This window comes from Mustela erminea, chromosome 5 (genome assembly GCF_009829155.1).
Source record: "Mustela erminea isolate mMusErm1 chromosome 5, mMusErm1.Pri, whole genome shotgun sequence".
Lineage (NCBI taxonomy): Eukaryota > Metazoa > Chordata > Mammalia > Carnivora > Mustelidae > Mustela > Mustela erminea.
In genome coordinates this window covers 128752323-128768258 of record NC_045618.1, presented here as the reverse complement: position 1 = coordinate 128768258, position 15936 = coordinate 128752323, and the positions used below count along the sequence as shown (strand labels likewise).

The 15936-nt window shown below is 39.4% G+C and overlaps 1 protein-coding gene across 45 annotated transcripts in view; it reads left to right on the top strand.

Annotated features, from left to right (window-relative positions):
- Positions 1-15936, top strand: part of NRXN3 (neurexin 3) — a 1567429-nt gene that overhangs the window by 615779 nt on the left and 935714 nt on the right. The window lies entirely within an intron of this gene.

Below are 15936 nucleotides of genomic sequence, written 5' to 3'. Positions count from 1 at the left end.
TCTTAACACAGTGTTAACACATTCTTCTGAATTTTGCTCTTTTTTACTTAAAATATTTTAAGGACTATTTCCTGTAAGAATATTAAGGTCTCCTTTGTTCTTAATGGTCACATAATACTGCATTTTATGGAGATACCAGAGTTGATTAAATCAGTACCCTATTGATACATATTTAATTTTTTTTCAGCTTTTTACTACTGCTAAAAAAAACCACAAAAAATATGCCTTTGTTTATTAGTCTTTGCATGCATGTACAGGAATGTCTATCAGATAAATCCCTAAAAATGGAATTAACTAGGTCAACAGATAAGTGCATTACAAAAACTGGCATTTCCCAAGTGCTTTCTAAAGAAGTTGTACAGATTTACATTCCTAACAGCAATATGCAAATGTTTGTTTCTCCTTACCCTTGCCACACCATATTATCAAACTTTTTCTTTATTTTCTTTTTTTTTTTTTAAAGATTTTATTTATTTATTTGACAGAGAGATCACAAGTAGGCAGAGAGGCAGGCAGAGAGAGAGAGAGAGAGGGAAGCAGGCTCCCTGCTGAGCAGAGAGCCCCATGTGGGACTCGATCCTAGGACCCTGAGATCATGACCTGAGCCGAAGGCAGCGGCTTAACCCACTAAGCCACCCAGGCGCCCCTTTCTTCATTTTCTTAAAGTATTTTTCAAAATGTTGCTGTCACATATTCCGGGGAGAGCCATTGTCACTCTTTTTCCTTCCATCCTTTTACTTCTTCGAGTATATATAGGAACCATTGTTATTCAAAACTTTGGTGCAGACTTCTCTCAGAAATCTTTAAATAGAAATCTCTTATAGTAGCATTTCTCATGTTAATCTTGTTTTTGTTTTCCAGTAAGCACAGGTGTTTTAGAAAGGTGCCAATATGTTATAGTAATTTTGTGTGATTTCCCTCTGAGACTCCTCTTATCTATGTTAGTATCCCAGCAAAGAGGCACTTTCCTGCTATTATCAACAGCAAGCAGGACTCTGGCTCCAGACAGGCTGGGTGTAATCCTTATCTCTACTGCTAATGGCCAATTTATTTCAACTCTCAGTTTTCTCAGTTGTAAAATGGGCCCGATTACACTCTACCTGTCTGAGTAGAAGAGAACCTGGGACAGTCTGTGCTGTCTGTGTGGTGGTGGTGATGATGATGACATCATGAGATGATGTCATGATGATACCAACTGAAAAGATGATCTTGTGAGAACTATACTTGTTCAAGAATGCCCTATAGGGGCACCTGGGGGGCTCAGTGGATTAAAGCCTCTGCCTTCGGCTCAGGTCATGATCCCAAGACTCTGGGATCAAGCCCCACATTGGTCTCTCAGCTCAGCAGGGAGCCTGCTTCCCTTTTTCTCTTTCTGCCTGCCTCTTTGCTTGCTTGTGATCTCTGTCTGTCAAAAAAATAAATTAAATCTTAAAAAAAAAAAAAAAGAATGGATGGCTATATATCCCTAAAACCATACTAGGTAGCTTAACAGAACCTAAAAAATAAGCATCCTACTTTTTCCAGCCAGTTACTCAGGGCAGTAATAAATGCTTTTCGAGGCCATCAGAGTTGCACTGGATTCAGCATCAGTAACATTATTAATAAGAATATTGTTGAGACCATTACGGGGTCATATTAGGACTTTTTTTCCTCTTTTTGCATTTTGACAAATAAAAACTTGATGTTAACCCAAAACTAATGAAAATATTGTAACTTCACGAGTTCTTCTGTTCGTTTATGGAACCTTGGTATCATTTTAATAAACACTTAATAGCGGTCCCAAGTGAAAATATCTGTAAAATGCACAGGTCTGATTAGATGATGTCAACATATTTGTGACTTTCATTTCTTCTAATATCAACTTCATATACTCTAAATAGGAACCAAGATAAAATCGAGTCAGAGCAATGGGACTTTTTGCAACAAGGATATAGATTTCTGGCTAAGAATGTTACTGTCCAGTTTCTTTGGCACGTTCCTGTTATACATTTAAAAATCATCAAATTGATACAAACCATGATTAGCAAGGAGAGCTAGTTCCCCAAGAGGAGAAAAGGGCCATCTTCTTTTTAGGAGATTTTGTATTTTGGTTTCAACCAGTGTGTTGAAGTATAGTGTAGTGAGCCACTATGTTAAAGATTCACATTTGGACCTTGGGGTGATTAAAGTCATGCACATGCCATACAAAGGCTGGTGGCTCTTATCAGATCCATATGTGATGCCCATTAATAGAAAACGAATGACCATTTAGCAGCTAGAACTCCAGTACCATCCACCCCCAACTCCTGGGAATGTCCTTTGAGAACAGATTAAAGCAGACCCTAAGAGAAGAAATGTCTCCTTCAGTTGCTTTACCCAAGGCCACTTTTCCTCTTACTTAAAATGGTCCCTGGGCTCTAGGATACAAATGTATCATGTTTTGGTTTGCTTCTCTTATGTCAGTGAGCTCCTGGTGTGGAGAAGTCTACTCGGCAGGCACTTTAGCAACTCATGAAGAGTTGCTAAATCCAGATGAACTGGCTTTTAGAACAGGTAAAGGGATTGAGCTCATGCGCCCAGTTAAAGAGTAGATGGGAAGTGATAGTGAAACATTAAATTATAAGTAAGTGGCTTCCAAAGGACAGTGTGTTTTGTCTCACCCAAGGAAGAAGCAGAGGAAGTAGCAGAGAAGGAGAAAACAGACTACACTAAAAACACAGGTATTCACACAGTGCATAGGTATAAACAGAGTTCATTGAGCTACTGACTTCTAGGAAAGATTGCTAAATAAAGGAGTGAACGTTCTTTACATAAACATCTTAAAAATAAGCAAACACCTTGCCAACCGAGGAATTATCTATTGTGAACTACCTAGGTGAGAGAGGTGATGTAGACTCTTAGAAGTGTTTCCCAATCACATTTCAAGCCACTGGAATTAATTGTGTTAAACTAATGTTGGTAATTTGGAGACCTATGCATACATAGAGTGGTATCTTATGTCAGCACATCCTAACATGTTTTTTTAATTGTTTTTATTAGCACAGCCTAAAATTTTTGTGCTGATGTTTGGCACTGTTTGATTTTCATGACCTGAAGATAGGATGTAGTATATGCTCAATAAATAATTAAATCAAGGAGGTAATGAAATGTGCCTATGCCTCTACCTTAATTTATTATTTATACAACTACTTTTAGTAATCAACATGAGCGGTACAAGCTGACAATTGTATTCTATGACTCTTTGTCTTATTATTCTATAAGAAAGAAAATTAACCAAGAATGACTTTGTTCCTTTCTCCCTAAAATCTGAAAGAATATATGTTACTTTCTCTGTAAAATAAAGTATTTTAGACAAAGTCAAGATTTTCATGAAGCCACATTTAGCTAAGTTTTGGTTGAAATCCAGAAAATTTTGTGAAGGAAGAGGAGTTCTAGTAAATATTACACATCACTCTTCCTCATTCTTCATTCACTTATTCCCAGAGTATTTATTGAGAGTTAACTGAATTCAGGTGTTGATGTCAGTTTTAGAAGTTTATACTATGAATTTCCAAGGAGAATCCTGAAGGAATCTAGAGGACTGCCCCCCCTTTCTTTAAATTTTCTCTTAGAGAAATTGGAACTCAAGTGCATGTGCAGTTGGCCCCCAACTTCTTATGGCTCAGCCTCTGATTTTTTTGACTTTACAATAGTGAGAAAACAATGCACATTCAGTAGAAGCTATATTTTGAATTTTGATCTTTTCCTGGGGTAGTGATAAGCAGTATGAGACTCTCTTGTGATGCTGGGCTATGGCGATGAGCTGGTGAGCTGTAGCTCCCAGGCAGCCATAGGATCATGAGGGCGAATGAGTGATACACTTAGAACCATTCTCTGCTTCACTTTCACTACAATACTCAGTAAATTACATGGAATATTCAACACCTTATTATAAAACAGGCTTTGTGTTAAATGATTTTACCCAACTGTAACCAAATGTTCAGACTGTGTTTAAGGTAGGCTAGGCTGACTTGTGATGTTTGGTAAGTTAGGTGCATTAAATACACTTTAATTTTGTGATATTTCCAACTTACGATGGATTTACTGGGTCATGTACCCCATTGTTAAGTTGAGGAAGGTGGTCTGTGTCTCTAAAATCCAGGTGAGTTTCTCATAGATTTTGTTCAGGGGTGGTTCATTCCAACATTCAGTTCAACGTAATAGTTTCTTTTTTTCACAATACATTGACCCTTGAACATTGTGAGGGTTAGGGTGTCAACCTCCTTGCAGTGGAAAATCCACATATAACCTTTGACTCCCCCAAAACATTACTGTTAATAACCTTAAGTTGATCCAAAGCCTTATTGTTAACCTACACAGTAGAGTAACACATTTTTAAGTTACATGTATTACATAGTGTACTCTTAATATAAACTAGAGAAAAGAAAATTATTAAGAAAATCATAAGAAAGAGAAAATACATTTACGGTAGTGTACTATAAAAAATTTGCATATTAAGTGCACCTGCATAGTTCAAATGCATTTGTTCAAGGGTCTACTGTACAGGTGTCCTCCTTGTGTTGGGGTCCTAAACACTGGTATACTTAGCTATGTCTTTTTCCTGATTTCTCTTTTTCCATTTTGGCTTGCTTTCTCTCATCTCACTACCTGCTTGGAGCGAAAGCAAGGTGTGTTCCTGCTTTCTTTCAACAGCTGTATTTCAGGCACTGTAATTTTTTCCAAAGATTCTATTTATTTATTTATTTGACGCACAGAGAGAGAGATCACAAGTAGGCAGAGAGGCAGGCAGAGAGAGAGGGGGAAGCAGGCTCCCTGCTGAGCAGAAAGCCTGATGCGGGACTCAATCCTAGGACCTTGAGATCATGACCTGAGCCAAAGGCAGAAGCTTAACCCACTGAGCCACCCAGGCACCCCTTGGGCACCGTAATTTTGAGTAAAAATAGTGTTTCTGTTTTCCTTCTATTTTTGAAGATTTCTTTTTGTACTATGATCCATTTTATTTGTCTGTTTGCCACCGTAATATTTGTAAGGTGACACATTCACTAAGTATTAGTGTCAGGCACAGTTTGTCTTTTAAAAATTAGGAAGGGCCACTGTATCAGTGAGCTGTAGGATGTGCTAATATTATCAACTGAACCCTCTGTTCCTGTTTGGTGACAAGATAAATACATCAATGGCTCTACTTCCCCATTGTGCCTAGAAATATGTGTTTGTGCACATGCGCAAGTAGGAATGTATTATAGCAGGTCTCACTTATGTGTTATGGAGGAGAAGATTTAATTTGAATTGTTTCTGGAACAGTTAGACACAAAGCCTAAGTCTCCATACTGATTTGTACTGGTTCGGAGCATCTCAACACAGTTTTTCTTAATTTCAGCATCCGTTTTGGGAAGAAAAAAACAAAACAAAACCAAACAAAACTTAGAGATCAGGGATTGTTGCTTTTAAAATAAATGGAGTAATTTTCTGGCTGTTCTGTTGGCTCAGTGACTAAAATGGCCAAGCTTTCTAACATAGAGTTTATTGGAAGTTAAGGAAATAAGCCTTGAAGGGGTATATACATTTTCCTTCTAAAAATAAAGTTTCAGAGTAAATCTGATTATGTAACAACTGAACACAGAAAGATGACACTGTTGTCACCAGAGCTTTGTTCCAGCGTCTGTCAGAAGCGGCCTTCATGGTGGCTCCTGGAAGGGCCCTCATTAGGGAGTGGGAAGCAGGAGAATGTATCAAGGGGGGAAAGGTGGAGGTGTGGAGGTTAGTTGTAATGATTTAAATGTCTGTCTTCCCAAATGGCTGAAGGTACATTGCAGTAAAAAAATGTTAAAAGGCCTGTGCGTTCCAGAAGAGAGACAGAATAGAGATCTTGTCTCCGGAAGCAAAGTCTTGAATGATTATGAGTTCAGAGTCTTCCCAAGAGGCTTGCTGGAGCACTTTTTTTTTTTTTTTTTAATATAGCACTGTATTACGAATGGGGAAACCGAGGCTTATGGAATCCAAGTGCATTGCCTAGGGTCTCAGAGTGATTAGCAGCAAGCATGAGTCTTTGTAAATTTCATTCTCTGATTCTTAACCAAATGAGTACTTTTTGTCACCTAAGTCAAACTACCTTGTAACGTTACCACAGGCCATCTTTTTCTTCAGAATTAGTAAAAAGAAAAAAAAAAAGATGAGGGGAGGCACCACAGCAAAGTACCACTTAGAAAGGATACAGTGACCTACACTCTTGGATGTGGGATGCACAGCAACATAAACAGAATGAAATTTAGTTTTGAACCTAGGAGACGGCAAAAATAAAACTGGTATTATTCACAAGTGTGGGCAGGTTAAAATCTACTGCATAAACAGAGGGCTCCTCCTCTGTTCCAGAGGAAATAAAAAAGGAAGAAAATGGAAACTCTGAAGGGGGGTAGGCAAGATGGCCCCTTTATTTCCTGTGAGTGGTTTTCCTGTGATGGTCAGTCCGGAAGCCCTTTTCTTTCCCTCCCTCCCTAGAACCTGAGGGAAGGGAACAGCCCTGCTGACCGAAATGAGGCTGCCGGCGGGAGTGGGATGGTGAGAGCAGCGGGGACAGAAGGCTTGAAAGGAGCAAAAGCAGCAGATGGCAGCACAAATGTGTGCAGGACAGGCAAAGATGAAAAGAAAGGGCACGCGAGTGTCCCTTATGGAGACGAGTCACGTGTCTTCCCACCGCAGAACAATTCTGTGTTTTTCTGATCTCCCAGAAGAAAAGAAACACAGGGGCAGACGAAAGCATATGATGAAGCCATCAGGCTAGGGAGTGGCTAGAGGAAGATAACCGTTGTCTTGTGAGAAGAAATGGGTATTTGAAATGAAACTCACACAATATACCTGTCAGTAGTTGGGATGTTTCACTTAACAGTTTGATTCACTGATTGTTATTTACAAGCAAACCCTTTTGATAAAGGAACCAATTAAAAAAAAAGAAGCTTAGCGATTGTCAGAAACAGAAAAGCTGGCTATTGTATCACCGTGATGATGGAAGAAGGTACATGTCTGTGGCTGAGTTTATTATCCACACCCCTACACACCTGGTAGAAAAGGGAAGAGTGAGGCTCTTGTGATTAACATCTCAAAGGCACGAAACTTGAATGCTAAGTGAAGACAGGACTCCATCTTTCCCCTCTCCAAGGTTTCCCTCAAGATTTTCGCTCTGTCACAGCAAAGTGGATGCTAAGTCCATGCAAAAGGACAGATGCAATAAAATTTTGAAAATCCATGCTCTTGTTAAAGATCCACTTCCCAGGTGGCTACTAGTTACAGTAAAACAATAAGAGCAGAGATGGAGTGTTTTCTGCAGGCCAAGCCTTGGGATGAGTACTTGGCTTGCATCATCTTGTTTAATCTTCCTTCAAGTCCTAAAAGGAGTTGTTAGCTTCAGAAAGGAGACCTGATTATGCAAAATGCTTTGCCCACCTCTGATCCCCAAGCCATGGCTGCTAACCATGGCCAGGAGTGCCTTTGCAATGTGGATGCTTGAATGTAGGCAGTCCACCACCCTAGGTCAGAGGCTGATAGACCTCATGAAAGATGCCACCTCTAATTACCAATAAATCCCTTTTTTCTTTTTTCTTTTTTTTTTTTTTTTAAATTAATCTTTCTGCAACCTTGGCCTCTCCAGAGCTGGCCTTCCTTAGCTCAGATTTATAGGCATGTTAGTGTTCCATTCTTGTTCATGACTAGTCTCTAAGGCACTGTTTCATTCTTTGACTGAAAGGTCCTTGGCATTTAGGGATGCATAGGGATGAATTAGGAATGATCATAGAGGCATGGAGATGACTAAGATGAGGGTAGTGCTATAGTGCCCTAAGTGGCCATGGCTAAGTCATCCTCCGTGTGCCCAGGGCTTTGCTGGCCTTCTTTGGTAATCTTGCTATTCCCTGTTTTTTGTCTTTTCCATTGTACTCTAGTGCTCTCATCTTAACAGATTATAGTTCCCCAAATTCCCCGAGCTGTCTACACTGCTGTCTCTGCATTCATGCTCTGTGTTAGGCACCGTACACCATTTCTCTGTATCTGCGCAGCCAACCTCTACTCATCCTTCGTTATGCTCAGGGGTCACCCCTCATAAGAAGACTTTCCTTTTACCCCCGGCATGTCAGGTTTGTCCACATCTAGGTTCCCATAGTATTTACAATGCATATCTTTCAGAACTCACCACATTCTTGTTGGTTTATTTGCCTACCTGTGTATCTCCTCAATCAATCTCCGGTTTCCTCACAGCTGGGAAAAAATGTCCTATTTATCATTGAGTCTTCACTGCTTAGCACGGCAGCACACATGTAGTTGGCATTGATATACCTTCATTTAGTTAACTAATAATGATAAACTTAATGACTTGAAACTTGGGGCCACAGGAGAAATCTGAATGGATGCATATAGATCTCTTCGAGGAAAATTACTCTGTATCTACAAAGAGGGAAATCTCAGCAGCTCATAGTTTGCCATGATAGGACATTTGTCCAATTCCTAAAGAGATATAGGGTTTTAGAAATTGTTACTAAATACTGCTACATCAGAAGGCTAACATTTAATATCAGGAAATGTGATTTCGGATCAATCGGATTCTTCTTTCGCCTGGATGGCAGTGTTCCAAAGAGACATTTAAGGCACAAGTTACCTTGTGGAGTATTGCTTTGCACAAGTCAGAGTGTGTTGGTCTTATCAACCCTGGATTTTTAACCCATACTCTCGCCTGTACTATTGTTATAGGCCTCTGTAAGTGTCAGACCAACCGTAAAGAGAAGAAGGAGGATTACTCAGGACAGAGAAACAAAACTCAGCAGCAGGAACAGCAGCATTCCGTAGTGGGGAAGACAGAAATTTTAGGCTCAGTTACAGCTGCTCTGCCGCTCATTAGCTCTTGTTTTTATTATTATCATCATCATTATTATTAATGTTATTTTAAATCCAATAAATTAACATACTGTGTGTTATTAGTTTCAGAGGTGGAGTTCAGGGACTCATCTGTTGCATAGGACACCCAGTGTTCATAACATCATGTGCCCTCCTTAATGCCCATCACCCAGTTACCCCATGCCCCCATCCGCCTCCCATCCAGAGTTCAGCATCTCTTATGGCTCTTAGTCCTGAAGCGATTTCTCTGAGCCATCATTATTAGTAGTAGTTGCTGTAACATCATTTGATGAAGAAGAAAAATATCTGAACAGAAGCCTAGCTCCCAACCGTGTGGTTGCCATCCCAGCATTTAAACAGGCACCAAAACACCAGCGTTGTCCTATGGCCTCATCTCTTATGGCCTGAATTGCTCCTTGATCATTTAAACTTGTAACAATAGAAACATCAGTTTCCCCAGGCCTCCTAGCTACTTGTCCAACCTTCCTGATTTGTCACAGGGAATTGCTGCTCTTGCAAAATACTTTATAGGAGACAGGACAGGAATTGGCATTCGAAGAGGTGGAACTTCTCCAAGATAACTTCCAGGCTTTTCATGGAAGGTTTTTTTGGCAGCTGATTTAGAATCTTGTGTGAAATTAATTCAAACCTTTCTGTCCTGCTCTGAGGTAGGCTCACATTATTAAATAATGAGGGTCCTTTTGCTATATGTTGGGTAATTGAATTTAAATAAAAAAAAAAAACAAAAAACAGTAAGGGTGTTTTGTTTTGTTTTAATTTGCTCCTAATGTGCTCCTTCCAGCAAGAGGCTGTTCCCAGGTCTCCACCCCATGGCTCTGCTAGTGAGGACAGAAGGTAGCAGCCATTGCTGGGTGAAGGTGGAAAAGCAGGTGGCTGAGAATTTGTCCTGGGGGCGGGGAGAGAAGACCACTTGGGATCCGACATTCCCATTGGACTTAACTTATAAAACTCAAGCTCAAAGATAAAATTCTTGGGAATTTTAAGACAGTGATTGCAAAGCATTGAACCCCAAACCCACAGGACTGCGTGTGACCATCCTTGTTACATACTTATGAGACTGGCTCTGCAAAGAGATATTCTTATTTGAATTTTACACATAAGGAAACTTCAATGATCAGAAAGTAGGGGGTTTTGTTTTTGTTTTTGTTTTTGTTTTTAGCAGCACGTTTGTCCATCCTGTAATTACTAAAATGTGCATAATGTGCCTATTATAGACATCTTGGCTTGTTCTAAATTTTGGTAAACTTTTAATACTGTGTTTTGTAAATTCCTAATTGCTCTTGAATGTCTTTCCTCAAGGCCAAGGATAAATTATGAATCCTGTGAATTATTCTTCCCATAAAAGTTTACGTACAACGGTGCATCACATTTTCCCCGCCAGTGGAAACATGCTTTATTTTTGAATGTCGATATTTAAGGGACTGAAACCTTTGGTATAATTTCACCGGTAACAATTTTCCTTGAGTGGGTGTGATCAGTAGTCACACATGGCCATATTTTGAGTTTTTTTACTTCCGTTCTTCAAAGATTTTCTCCCTCTGGTCCCCAGTTGCGAATGGGGGATCACCTCCCCACCTCCCCCTCTGGCCTTCAAAAGTCTGAATTATCATTTTAATTTCTCTTGTGGATCATCAGAAACTAGAAAACAGAATTTGGACATCATCACATGAATGTACCGTTGCTGCAGAATCCCTTGGACTAACTGAGAGGGGGAAGAAAAGAACATTCCAGGAATAACTGACCATTCACACCATCTTTAGAACTTTGCTGTCCTATACTCCCGTCTCTAATTTGTTGTTCCATATTCCCCTTTACCTAATCTAAAGATGAAGCCCATGGATCCCCTTCAAAGGGGGTGAAGGATGAGGAAACTAGGAGATCCCATCAGAATATTGTAAAGGAAAAGCTCTGTTTTTTCAAGATTCCATACAATCTTTGGACCAGAACGGGAGTAAATTAGTTTCAAGTTAATAAGTCAAAGTGAAACACTTGCCGTGGCTATCATGAGTGCCGCCCCTAAGGGCTGCCAGACCGTGCCCTTTTTCAGTGTCTTTCTGGAAAAAGTAATTTATATAAGCTTTCATGGAGCAGCCGGGACTGGCTGGGCTTGCCCCCGCAGGCCTTGTGATTTGGGGCACTGCGGTGCTAGCTGACGTGCTGAGCTATTTGGCTGTCTCCGCCTCATGGCCCGCTCTTCCTCAAAACAATGTCAGGGGAATATGACAACATTCCTTCAGGGATCTAAGCTAGGTTTCCTGTAGTAATTGTATTCACAGAAGAGCATTTCCTTGTGCTTACAGCATACTTTTTTCTCTGTACCAATGTCCTTAGTTATGTCTGATTTTTATTGCCACCACCTTTGAAGGCCCATATTTACTCTCTTGTGGAAGAGTTATTTCCTTCCACTCAAACTGTCTTTTGCCAAAGAATGGGTTTTCTTTGGCCTCTCTGTATCCAGACTGATAGTTCTGGATACAGAACCTTCACGCTTCCTGGCAGGCAGCAAGTGTTTGTTAATGAGGGTTTCCTCCCCCTTTTGGGTGATTTTACATGTTGGCTTAGCTTTCCCTTCTAAATCACCACTTAATTTGTAGTTCAATAATTATTGATCCAAGAGCTATTGGTGAGTAATTCTATTGATTGCAAGTTCCATGTTGGGGAGGTGGGTTAACTCTGAAACTCACTCTATTTGGAGAGAATGTTGCTTTGACTAAAAATAATGAAGCTCTTAAATATTTATCTCACAAGTGAGAATCGCTGGTATTGAATAAAATCCCTGAATATTTCCCTCAAGACTTGGAGACTTGGAGGTCCATTGTAAAAAGTTGAAACAGATGTTGGCTAACTTTTTTTTTTTAATTTTATTTATTTATCTGACAAAGAGAGAGAGATCACAGGTAGGCAGAGAGACAGGCAGAGAGAAGTGGGGAAGCAGGCTCCATGCTGAGCAGAGAGCCTGATGCAAGGGCTCAATCCCAGGACCCTGGGATAATGACCTGAGCAGAAGGCAGAGGCCTAACCCACTGAGCCACCCAGGTGCCCCTGGCTAACTTTTTCTATAAATGGCCAGATAGTAAAGGCTTTAGGCTCATGACCCTTACTGTCTCTGTCACAACGATCGATATCTCTGTCACAACTCAGTTCTGCCATTGTGGCACAAAAGCTACCGCAGACAGTATGTAAACTAACGGGCAAGGCTGAGTTCCAATAAAACTTTATTAACTAAAACAGGCAGCAGGCCAGATTTGGCTCAAGGGCCATAGTTTGTTAATCCCCAAACTAGGATCAAAAGAGAGGTGTGTTTGTGGAGACTATGTGTGGGAAGTAGACTAACCCACCTACGAGTTCAAACTGTAAAGGCAGGGGAAGTTTGAGAAGCTATTTATTTAAAGCAATTTTTATTCTAAGTGTGGTGATACAGTGCTGAACTAGAGCAACACTATCCCTATCCTTAGGAAGTCTGCATTTTGTTTGGGTTTGGGAACATACAAACACATAAATGAATTCCGATAATGTCAAATGTAGTAACTAGAATTATACAAGATAGAGAAAGTTCCTGGAAGTGGGAGAAGTATAGCTTTAGGTAGGACCATCCTGGAAGCTTTTCTGAGGAAAATGACATTTTTTGATTTGGACATTTGAAACTTGAATGGTGACAAGGATCCAGTCTTGGGAAAGCTTAGGGAAAGAGTGTTCTGTGCAGAGACATTCACAAAAGTCAAGGGCTTATGAGAGGAATAAACTTAGTGTGCTTGAGAAACGGGAGAACATCAGTGTGGCTAAACCATGGCAGGTAGGCAGGGCAGAGGGAAAAGGACTATTTGTCTCTATCCTGAACTGTTACCATTAGATTGGCCTATAATCAGAATTTATTTTTAAAAGATTTTATTTATTTATTTGACAGAGACACAGTGAGAGAGGGAACATAAGCAGGGGGAGAGGCAGGCAGAGAGAGAAACAGGCTTCCCACAGAGCAGGGAGCCCGACGTGGGGCTCGATCCCAGGACCCCGGTATCACGACCTGAGCCAAAGGCAGATGCTTAATGACTGAGCTACCCAGTCGCCCCTATAATCACAATTTTAAGTGAGTTAAGGAACTCACCGTGGGATTTATAATCATCCTCTGTTTGATTCTTCCCCTTGGGAGGCAAGTTCAAAGGTATTTATTGTAAGTACTTAATGTCAAAGTGTAGTTTCTACCAGTTCTGTTCTACAACTATTAAAGTAGAAGCAAATTATTTCAGTTGAGAAATAACTAAATCACTGTTTGAAACATATTAAAGAAATGACGAGACCAGGTCATTAAAAAAAAAAAAAAAAGACTTGGCGAGGAATAGGAAAGCCATGCATCAGATCCATAGGTCTAGTCGGGAGGACACCCCGCGGAGGATTTCACAGGAGTCCGTGATCTCTGATTGCTAAATCAGTTGAAACAGCTCAGCCATTAGTAGTTTCAGTTTTGATGCCTAGATGTCCCAAACTCATCAGTTGTTGGGGAACTGGAGATAGAAAAAAGTCCTAATCCTACCCTAAAAGAATCCTGTTTTACAGAAAATATTGCATCTGGTCCTGTATTATATGGTCATTTCACGAAGCTTTGGCAATGAGATTATTTTAGGTCCATTGTTGTTTGGGGTTGTAAAGCATCCAAGGAGAATTGCTCGCATCTAAATAAAACGCCTTGAGTTAATTTGATCAAGTCCTTTGCCTCAATTAAGTAGAATTTGAGGAAATGGTTCTACCAGAATTAAGGCCAGCTCAGGGAAGTTAATCAGAGTGTCTTGCCTTGTAAGACAATTTAGTTTTCTAGGCAATGGTGTTTGATAACAGTGCTTCAGATGAAAGCTAAAGAATCTTGTGTTCTGTTAAGAATTATTGGAAGAGACCACGAACAGTAACTTATTACAATTTCAGATAGCCAGAGGGAGAAGTCAGTCTGCATTGAAGAAAAGAGTGTCATGGTTTTGGGGTTTTTTTTTTTAATAATAAAATTGCTTTCAAATACATGCAATAACTAGACCAAGATACGATGTGACGTGTGTGTGTGTGTGTATGTGTGTGTGTGTGTGTGTGTTGTGTATCTCCATCCTAATAAATGATCTTAGAAGTTATATAAGCCTGACTTATTACTACTGTTTTGGTTGATTAAAATGCAGTATTTCTTCCAAGTCACTTGGAGCATACTTAAAATTATTTTTCTAAGCAAGGCAAATAAGCTTAGCAAAACTGGTTTGGTATCTTAATTTGCTTCCCGTACCCATTCTTTATGGATACTATAAAGATACTTGCGAGCCTAGATTCTGTCACAAATTCTAACTTTGTTTGAACCTGAGTTAGTAAGTTTTATTGAAGGTAGATGTCTAAATGCAGCATCTCTGCTAACATAATATAGGATTTTCAAAAGCTAATTGGTCAGGAGAATGAAGGGAAGAGATTATATCTTGTAACATGGGTATTTTTTTTTTCCTGTATTACTATAAGATATTACAAGAATTTTAAAAATTTTTTAAAAATCTAAATCATGTTTTTTATAACCATTTTTTCCAGGTGTTTCATATATTGCACTAGCGTATTACCACAGGCCAAAGGGTATTAAAGAAAATTCTTTAATAATAAAATAGTATTTGGTGGTTCCATTTATTTCTTTCCTTTTTCTAAGAAGATATAATATATTCCTTTAAGCATCTTGAATCTCTTCCCTGGGAGTTGGCAGCAGCAACTGTTATAAAGAGAACGTTTTTGAAATATGGATCTTAATCACATCTAGTGCCATATCTATCAGAGTTTCCATTTTATATGGAACATTCAACTTCATTCATCTGACAGCAATGAAATAATGCTACTTTAGACATCTATGGAAGTTTTATTGAATATCATCAAATGCTTAGCAAATATTTAAAGCATTTCACATATTCTTACTACTGGGAATCACACATTGAAGATTATTTCCTGGTTTGGGAACATTAATGTAATGAGAAAGTGAGAAATACATCTTGACCTGACATGAAAGTAGAATAAGATGTGGCTGATGAAAATAGAATAAGAGCAGCTCCATACTTCTCATAGAACGGAGTAGTAGAAATATTATTTTTTCCCTCCGTTATTTGCCAGGCCAAGGTCATATGCTTAGTCTCGTGGCTAAAGCTGGTGATAAAGCTTGGACTTTTGACTTCTAATCAGTAGCATGCAGGTAACAGAGAGCTGATGGAGCAAACCATTGTTCTCACTGCAAATGGGTAGGAAAATAACATGTTCACTTATTTGCAAAGTTAGCAGAGTTTCCATGGGTGAGGATCAATTTCTTTTCCTCCATTTCCTGAAGCATCCTGTGCTTTGAAATGCCAGCATCTTCATAGTTCACTTTCTCCTAGGCTTTAGTAATAGCGAGCCGAAAATAATGTAATTATCATTCCCATTTGTATTCGATGGTTTCATAAATAGTAGAATCATAACGTAGGTAGGTGAAACTGTTCTCTTTTTCTTTGCCTTTGTTCAGGTTCACATATGAAATTGCTTTTCTGCAAAATAGGCTCCTAATTCCCTTGCCCTTGAAATAAGACATTCTTTAAAAAAAAAGAAATATATATATATATATATATTTTTTTTTTTTTAGAAAATTGTTTCTAATTCAAAAGATGCTTAACTTTGTCTCCTGAATGAAAGGTGGTTACCACGTTTTCCAGTTGCATATAGCTACACCTGCCGAACAGATAATGATGGATACCTCAAGAGGTCCACACAGGTGCTGACACAATCAACGGCTCTTTAGTTGTTCTTGCCATGAATAGATGATCCTTCCAGATTCCAGGTGTTACTCCTTAGCCGGATGTTTTACTTTACAAGGAGGCAGCCATTCATGAAAAAGAGCTGTAATTACATAGCATTCAGATATTTCATAATTAAACTAACAGCTGATTATAAGATGGCACATGGCATAAGAATTTCAAACAAGGCTACTCAGGAAGGAGGCTATAGCTTAGTCTCTGTTCCTCTCTTTCTGTTTGCCTTGGATAAGTCCCTTCTATGCCTTGAGGTGCAGCAGTGGGTGATATCAGCCTA